The 8,663-nt window shown below is 63.7% G+C and overlaps 2 pseudogenes; both read left to right on the top strand.

Moving 5' to 3' along the window:
• The first annotated feature begins 3,414 nt into the window (after positions 1–3,414).
• Positions 3,415–3,533, top strand: LOC142862834 (uncharacterized; annotated as a pseudogene).
• A 3,425-nt stretch (positions 3,534–6,958) lies between these two features.
• Positions 6,959–7,077, top strand: LOC142862845 (uncharacterized; annotated as a pseudogene).
• The last annotated feature ends 1,586 nt before the right edge of the window (positions 7,078–8,663 follow it).

The following is an 8,663-nucleotide window of genomic DNA, read 5'->3' as shown; positions in this document are numbered from 1 at the left end:
TTTGTTTTTTTTGTTTTTTGCCTCTTGTTCTGTCCCCTTTCTGGGAGCGCGGCGGCGGTCCGGGGGATCACCCCCACCCTCAGCGCCCGTCGCGGTGCCTGGCGCCCCAGCCCGCACCGTGGGGCCTCCTCTTGTCCCGAGCCGTGACACCGCCGCCACGCGGCAGCATGCGTGGCATCTGGACTGTCAGGTGTCAGACCAAAGGTCTGGTCTGTGGGAACCGACACGCTGGAGGAAACCTTGAGAGGCTGAGAGGGGAGGGAGTTCCAGGAGAATTCCAGGACGTCATTTTGAGCGAGTATGTGACCAGAACTCGTCCCGTTGCTTTTGGGGTTCTACGGGCTACACGTAGGAATCTTTGGTGGTGGCACTGGATGTTGGGGGATCCGGAGTCACACGCAGACCTGCTCCACAGGCCTCATTTTACTTTTCTTTTCGGATTCATTTTCTGAAAAGGTGTCTCTTATCTCTATGATTACATTTCCTTTTCTCTCTCTTTCCGAGCAGATCATGGGAGTCCACGTATTGAGGTGACATGTATTGCCCGTGCCCCCCTCCCCCCCGTTTTCTGATTCATTTATTTCTCATTTTCTCCCAGCGTATGGTGGGGGTACCAATGTTAAGGTCAGCTGCATCGCCCTGTCCCCGCCTCCCCCCTCGGGTCAGAGCTTCAAGTGCGCCCATGCCCCGGTTGGTGCGCACCCACCCCATTCCTAATGGATGTGCACGCCCATCCCCTCCCCACGCCCGCCCGACACCCACCCGATGAAGGCGATTCCTCTGTGTCCACTTAGGTGTCCATCGGTTCCTACCAATCTGCTGGCGAGCGCGCGCACGTGGCGCTCTTGTGTCCGTTCTTGGGACACTTGGCTTACTGGAACGGGTTCCAGCTCTGGCCGGGAGAACACGAGAGGTGCCCTCTCACCGCTGTTCCTCATAGCTGAACGGCACTCCGTGGTGTCCACGCGCCACATTTCATTGATGCACCCGTGGATCGATGGGCACTCGGGGCGCTTCCACATCTTTGCGATTGTGAATGGCGCCCTAACTGTAACCCTGACCCCTACCCAGCCCAGTCTCCTCTGCCCCAGCCTGAGGCGCTCCTCCCCCGCCAGGCCCGTCACTGTCCTGGTCCCCTGCCTGACCGGCTCCTTCCCGCCCCCGGCCTGTCACCGTCCTCTGCCCCTGCGTGACACGCTCCTCCCCGCCCGGCCCATCACCTTGGCCCCTGCCTGACTCGCTCCTCCCCACCTCGGCCCCTGCCTGACGGGCTCCTCCGTCGCCTGGGCCTTCCAAGGGCTTGGTGTGGACGCTGCTTCCAGGAAGCCCTCCAGGAACCCGGCAACAGGGCGGCCGCAGCAGTCTCGCGCAGCCCTCGCTAAGTCGCGCGCGGGGCACGTGCCCCCACTGTGCCGCGGGGGCCCAGCCTGGTGTCTTCTCTGAGGCCCTGCGGCTGGCTGCCGCTCCCCGCGAGGGGAGAGCCGTGGAGGTGGGGACCGCCTCCTGGTGGGGACGTACACCCAGCTCTCCGCGTCGGATTCCGGGGCTCTCTGTCCTGCCCGGAGGCCCAGCTGGCCTGCGGGTCCTTAGAGTGGCAGAAACGTCCTCAAGCTGATATTGCCAGTCAGGTGGGTGTCTGCACTTTTGTGCCGGGCACCCCGGGGAGGCCCAGGGGCTGGCTGGACAACGCGGCCTGCTGGGGGTCGGGGGTGCGCTTTGGAGGAGCAACCGATGCCCTTTGGACTTTGCTAGCAGCGTCTGAGGTGTCTCTGAGCCCTGCTCCATGTCGGGGAGAGGAGGAGGAGGAGGAGGAGGAGGTGGCAGGGGCCGTGACCTACAGTCGTGTTCCCGGGGTGGCACGGCATGTGGCTTCTTCCACAGGCTGCTTGGCCTGGGCTCCCTGCACCTGGGCCTTTGGAGGACTGGCCCTGTTCTTGCCGACACTTCCTGCAGGGACCCAGAGCTGGGAGGTTGCATCTCCCAGCCCTGGGTCGGGCAGAGCCCCAGCGGGCCATGCCCACAACCTCTCTCAGCACGGGTCCCCCAGAAGGCTTCTTTGGGACCAGGATTCTCTTGCGGGTGACTGTTTAAGGTCTGGCCCCTGGGTGGAGGGGCACCAGGAGTAGAGGAGCAGGAAGGGGAAGGGGGTGGCCAGGCGAGGGGACACTTTGAGGCCAAGTCCAAGCTTCAGCCTGATCCTCCTGGGAACCCCGGGGTGTACATCACACCTCCTGGTTGAACTGCTCTGAGACCGGGACCCGGGCTTCGCATTTTCACAGCAGCCAGTCGTGGGCTGAGGACACCTGGGGCGTCGGGAACTCCCTGGCTTCTCCTTGGTTTAACATCTGAGCTGCTTGTGAATCGTGCCGCCACACACGCCCGAGTGCAGGTGTCTTCCGCACAGACTGCGGGCCTCGCTCTTCTGAATGCCGCTAGCTCGCCACCCACCCACGGGTGAACCTGGTCAGGGTACTTTCTCTAAGGAGCAGACTCTGACCCCGGCGGGCTACCGGTGTTTTCGTTTGCTCCTTTCTTTCTTCCATTTCGAGAAAGGCTTCCTTACTGGGTTTGGAAATCTCCTGTGCCTTTCCTCGCCTATTCTGTCAGCTTTAAATTTCTCTTTCAGTTGCCACCCTCACAGATGTATTAGGAAACTCTTTTCGGTGCATTCATTAGTGAAATGACCCAGATGAAGCTCGAATCCAATAGCTCATCGCCGATTTTTAGCAAGTCCACACCCCGGGGTGGTTGGGGTCCGATCCACCCCGGGCCAGGCCCAGGCCCCTTGGACCGGGCCAGAGAAGGACACAGAGCAGGGTCCGGCCCCCACGGTAGCGGTGCCCGCAGTTCTCCAAGGGCTTGGGGGTTTTCCAGAGGGAGGAGACGGAGGGGATTGATTTCTTCAGAGCCCCCCAAACCACCCCACCCCACCCCACCCCACCCATGGGACACATCCCGAGAGACGCCCCTACACTCGCTCCCCTCCCCCATGCGCTGTGCCCCACCCTGGCCCTGGGGAATAGGCGGCAGCCCACGCACAGGGCGGGGGGCACAGCTGAAAGGGTTTGTGGGGGAGGGCGGCCCCTGGCTGGGGGCAAAGGTCGAGCGCCCCGCGCGCGCGTGCGCAGTCAGCAGCGGCGGCGCGCTGGGGGTGGGGGGCGGGTAGGTGAAGGAGGCGAGGCGAGGAGAGGAGGGGGGCTGGAAGGTCTCCACCTTGGCGTGTCCACCCGTGGAGGCCCATCTCGCGCGCGCGCGCGCGCGCGCGTGTGTGTGTGTGTGTGTGTGTGTGTGTGTGGACAGCCCCCCACGCCGCCCCGCCCCTCTCCCCAGTCCCGCGTTGCCCGCCGGACCCGGCCGGCGAGGGGAAGCGCAGAGAGGCTCGGCTTCTTGAGCGGGGCAGGGGCGCCCTCCACCGCCTCCGGCCAAGCCGGCCTGAACGCGCCCGGTCTCGTCTGATCTCCGAAGCTAAGCAGGGTCGGGCCTGGTTAGTACTTGGATGGGAGACCGCCCGGGAATACCGGGCGCCGTAGGCTTTTGTTTTTTTTGTTTTTTGCCTCTTGTTCTGTCCCCTTTCTGGGAGCGCGGCGGCGGTCCGGGGGATCACCCCCACCCTCAGCGCCCGTCGCGGTGCCTGGCGCCCCAGCCCGCACCGTGGGGCCTCCTCTTGTCCCGAGCCGTGACACCGCCGCCACGCGGCAGCATGCGTGGCATCTGGACTGTCAGGTGTCAGACCAAAGGTCTGGTCTGTGGGAACCGACACGCTGGAGGAAACCTTGAGAGGCTGAGAGGGGAGGGAGTTCCAGGAGAATTCCAGGACGTCATTTTGAGCGAGTATGTGACCAGAACTCGTCCCGTTGCTTTTGGGGTTCTACGGGCTACACGTAGGAATCTTTGGTGGTGGCACTGGAGGTTGGGGGATCCGGAGTCACACGCAGACCTGCTCCACAGGCCTCATTTTACTTTTCTTTTCGGATTCATTTTCTGAAAAGGTGTCTCTTATCTCTATGATTACATTTCCTTTTCTCTCTCTTTCCGAGCAGATCATGGGAGTCCACGTATTGAGGTGACATGTATTGCCCGTGCCCCCCTCCCCCCCGTTTTCTGATTCATTTATTTCTCATTTTCTCCCAGCGTATGGTGGGGGTACCAATGTTAAGGTCAGCTGCATCGCCCTGTCCCCGCCTCCCCCCTCGGGTCAGAGCTTCAAGTGCGCCCATGCCCCGGTTGGTGCGCACCCACCCCATTCCTAATGGATGTGCACGCCCATCCCCTCCCCACGCCCGCCCGACACCCACCCGATGAAGGCGATTCCTCTGTGTCCACTTAGGTGTCCATCGGTTCCTACCAATCTGCTGGCGAGCGCGCGCACGTGGCGCTCTTGTGTCCGTTCTTGGGACACTTGGCTTACTGGAACGGGTTCCAGCTCTGGCCGGGAGAACACGAGAGGTGCCCTCCCCTCTCACCGCTGTTCCTCATAGCTGAACGGCACTCCGTGGTGTCCACGCGCCACATTTCATTAATGCACCCGTGGATCGATGGGCACTCGGGGCGCTTCCACATCTTTGCGATTGTGAATGGCGCCCTAACTGTAACCCTGACCCCTACCCAGCCCAGTCTCCTCTGCCCCAGCCTGAGGCGCTCCTCCCCCGCCAGGCCCGTCACTGTCCTGGTCCCCTGCCTGACCGGCTCCTTCCCGCCCGGCCTGTCACCGTCCTCTGCCCCTGCGTGACACGCTCCTCCCCGCCCGGCCCATCACCTTGGCCCCTGCCTGACTCGCTCCTCCCCACCTCGGCCCCTGCCTGACGGGCTCCTCCGTCGCCTGGGCCTTCCAAGGGCTTGGTGTGGACGCTGCTTCCAGGAAGCCCTCCAGGAACCCGGCAGCAGGGCGGCCGCAGCAGTCTCGCGCAGCCCTCGCTAAGTCGCGCGCGGGGCACGTGCCCCCACTGTGCCGCGGGGGCCCAGCCTGGTGTCTTCTCTGAGGCCCTGCGGCTGCCGCTCCCCGCAAGGGGAGAGCCGTGGAGGTGGGGACCGCCTCCTGGTGGGGACGTACACCCAGCTCTCCGCGTCGGATTCCGGGGCTCTCTGTCCTGCCCGGAGGCCCAGCTGGCCTGCGGGTCCTTAGAGTGGCAGAAACGTCCTCAAGCTGATATTGCCAGTCAGGTGGGTGTCTGCACTTTTGTGCCGGGCACCCCGGGGAGGCCCAGGGGCTGGCTGGACAACGCGGCCTGCTGGGGGTCGGGGGTGCGCTTTGGAGGAGCAACCGATGCCCTTTGGACTTTGCTAGCAGCGTCTGAGGTGTCTCTGAGCCCTGCTCCATGTCGGGGAGAGGAGGAGGAGGAGGAGGAGGAGGAGGAGGAGGAGAAGGAGGTGGTGGCAGGGGCCGTGACCTACAGTCGTGTTCCCGGGGTGGCACGGCATGTGGCTTCTTCCACAGGCTGCTTGGCCTGGGCTCCCTGCACCTGGGCCTTTGGAGGACTGGCCCTGTTCTTGCCGACACTTCCTGCAGGGACCCAGAGCTGGGAGGTTGCATCTCCCAGCCCTGGGTCGGGCAGAGCCCCAGCGGGCCATGCCCACAACCTCTCTCAGCACGGGTCCCCCAGAAGGCTTCTTTGGGACCAGGATTCTCTTGCGGGTGACTGTTTAAGGTCTGGCCCCTGGGTGGAGGGGCACCAGGAGTAGAGGAGCAGGAAGGGGAAGGGGGTGGCCAGGCGAGGGGACACTTTGAGGCCAAGTCCAAGCTTCAGCCTGATCCTCCTGGGAACCCCGGGGTGTACATCACACCTCCTGGTTGTCCTGCTCTGAGACCGGGACCCGGGCTTCGCATTTTCACAGCAGCCAGTCGTGGGCTGAGGACACCTGGGGCGTTGGGAACTCCCTGGCTTCTCCTTGGTTTAACATCTGAGCTGCTTGTGAATCGAGCCGCCACACACGCCCGAGTGCAGGTGTCTTCTGCACAGACTGTGGGCCTCGCTCTTCTGAATGCCGCTCGCTCGCCACCCACCCACGGGTGAACCTGGTCAGGGTACTTTCTCTAAGGAGCAGACTCTGACCCCGGCGGGCTACCGGTGTTTTCATTTGCTCCTTTCTTTCTTCCATTTCGGGAAAGGCTTCCTTACTGGGTTTGGAAATCTCCTGTGCCTTTCCTCGCCTATTCTGTCAGCTTTAAATTTCTCTTTCAGTTGCCACCCTCACAGATGTATTAGGAAACTCTTTTCGGTGCATTCATTAGTGAAATGACCCAGATGAAGCTCGAATCCAATAGCTCATCGCCCATTTTTAGCAAGTCCACACCCCGGGGTGGTTGGGGTCCAATCCACCCCGGGCCAGGCCCAGGCCCCTTGGACCGGGCCAGAGAAGGACACAGAGCAGGGTCCGGCCCCCACGGTAGCGGTGCCCGCAGTTCTCCAAGGGCTTGGGGGTTTTCCAGAGGGAGGAGACGGAGGGGATTGATTTCTTCAGAGCCCCCCAAACCACCCCACCCCACCCCACCCCACCCATGGGACACATCCCGAGAGACGCCCCTACACTCGCTCCCCTCCCCCATGCGCTGTGCCCCAGTCCTGGCCCTGGGGAATAGGCGGCAGCCCACGCACAGGGCGGGGGGCACAGCTGAAAGGGTTTGTGGGGGAGGGCGGCCCCTGGCTGGGGGCAAAGGTCGAGCGCCCCGCGCGCGCGTGCGCAGTCAGCAGCGGCGGCGCGCTGGGGGTGGGGGGCGGGTAGGTGAAGGAGGCGAGGCGAGGAGAGGAGGGGGGCTGGAAGGTCTCCACCTTGGCGGGTCCACCCGTGGAGGCCCATCTCGCGCGCGCGCGCGCGTGTGTGTGTGTGTGTGTGTGTGTGTGGACAGCCCCCCACGCCGCCCCGCCCCTCTCCCCAGTCCCGCGTTGCCCGCCGGACCCGGCCGGCGAGGGGAAGCGCAGAGAGGCTCGGCTTCTTGAGCGGGGCAGGGGCGCCCTCCACCGTCTCCGGCCAAGCCGGCCTGAACGCGCCCGGTCTCGTCTGATCTCCGAAGCTAAGCAGGGTCGGGCCTGGTTAGTACTTGGATGGGAGACCGCCCGGGAATACCGGGCGCCGTAGGCTTTTGTTTTTTTTGTTTTTTGCCTCTTGTTCTGTCCCCTTTCTGGGAGCGCGGCGGCGGTCCGGGGGATCACCCCCACCCTCAGCGCCCGTCGCGGTGCCTGGCGCCCCAGCCCGCACCGTGGGGCCTCCTCTTGTCCCGAGCCGTGACACCGCCGCCACGCGGCAGCATGCGTGGCATCTGGACTGTCAGGTGTCAGACCAAAGGTCTGGTCTGTGGGAACCGACACGCTGGAGGAAACCTTGAGAGGCTGAGAGGGGAGGGAGTTCCAGGAGAATTCCAGGACGTCATTTTGAGCGAGTATGTGACCAGAACTCGTCCCGTTGCTTTTGGGGTTCTACGGGCTACACGTAGGAATCTTTGGTGGTGGCACTGGATGTTGGGGGATCCGGAGTCACACGCAGACCTGCTCCACAGGCCTCATTTTACTTTTCTTTTCGGATTCATTTTCTGAAAAGGTGTCTCTTATCTCTATGATTACATTTCCTTTTCTCTCTCTTTCCGAGCAGATCATGGGAGTCCACGTATTGAGGTGACATGTATTGCCCGTGCCCCCCTCCCCCCCGTTTTCTGATTCATTTATTTCTCATTTTCTCCCAGCGTATGGTGGGGGTACCAATGTTAAGGTCAGCTGCATCGCCCTGTCCCCGCCTCCCCCCTCGGGTCAGAGCTTCAAGTGCGCCCATGCCCCGGTTGGTGCGCACCCACCCCATTCCTAATGGATGTGCACGCCCATCCCCTCCCCACGCCCGCCCGACACCCACCCGATGAAGGCGATTCCTCTGTGTCCACTTAGGTGTCCATCGGTTCCTACCAATCTGCTGGCGAGCGCGCGCACGTGGCGCTCTTGTGTCCGTTCTTGGGACACTTGGCTTACTGGAACGGGTTCCAGCTCTGGCCGGGAGAACACGAGAGGTGCCCTCTCACCGCTGTTCCTCATAGCTGAACGGCACTCCGTGGTGTCCACGCGCCACATTTCATTGATGCACCCGTGGATCGATGGGCACTCGGGGCGCTTCCACATCTTTGCGATTGTGAATGGCGCCCTAACTGTAACCCTGACCCCTACCCAGCCCAGTCTCCTCTGCCCCAGCCTGAGGCGCTCCTCCCCCGCCAGGCCCGTCACTGTCCTGGTCCCCTGCCTGACCGGCTCCTTCCCGCCCCCGGCCTGTCACCGTCCTCTGCCCCTGCGTGACACGCTCCTCCCCGCCCGGCCCATCACCTTGGCCCCTGCCTGACTCGCTCCTCCCCACCTCGGCCCCTGCCTGACGGGCTCCTCCGTCGCCTGGGCCTTCCAAGGGCTTGGTGTGGACGCTGCTTCCAGGAAGCCCTCCAGGAACCCGGCAACAGGGCGGCCGCAGCAGTCTCGCGCAGCCCTCGCTAAGTCGCGCGCGGGGCACGTGCCCCCACTGTGCCGCGGGGGCCCAGCCTGGTGTCTTCTCTGAGGCCCTGCGGCTGGCTGCCGCTCCCCGCGAGGGGAGAGCCGTGGAGGTGGGGACCGCCTCCTGGTGGGGACGTACACCCAGCTCTCCGCGTCGGATTCCGGGGCTCTCTGTCCTGCCCGGAGGCCCAGCTGGCCTGCGGGTCC

This window comes from Microcebus murinus, chromosome 20 (assembly GCF_040939455.1).
Source record: "Microcebus murinus isolate Inina chromosome 20, M.murinus_Inina_mat1.0, whole genome shotgun sequence".
In the NCBI taxonomy this organism is placed as follows: Eukaryota; Metazoa; Chordata; class Mammalia; order Primates; family Cheirogaleidae; genus Microcebus; species Microcebus murinus.
Note: the sequence above shows the minus strand (reverse complement) of the source record. Positions and strands in the feature narration are given on the sequence as shown.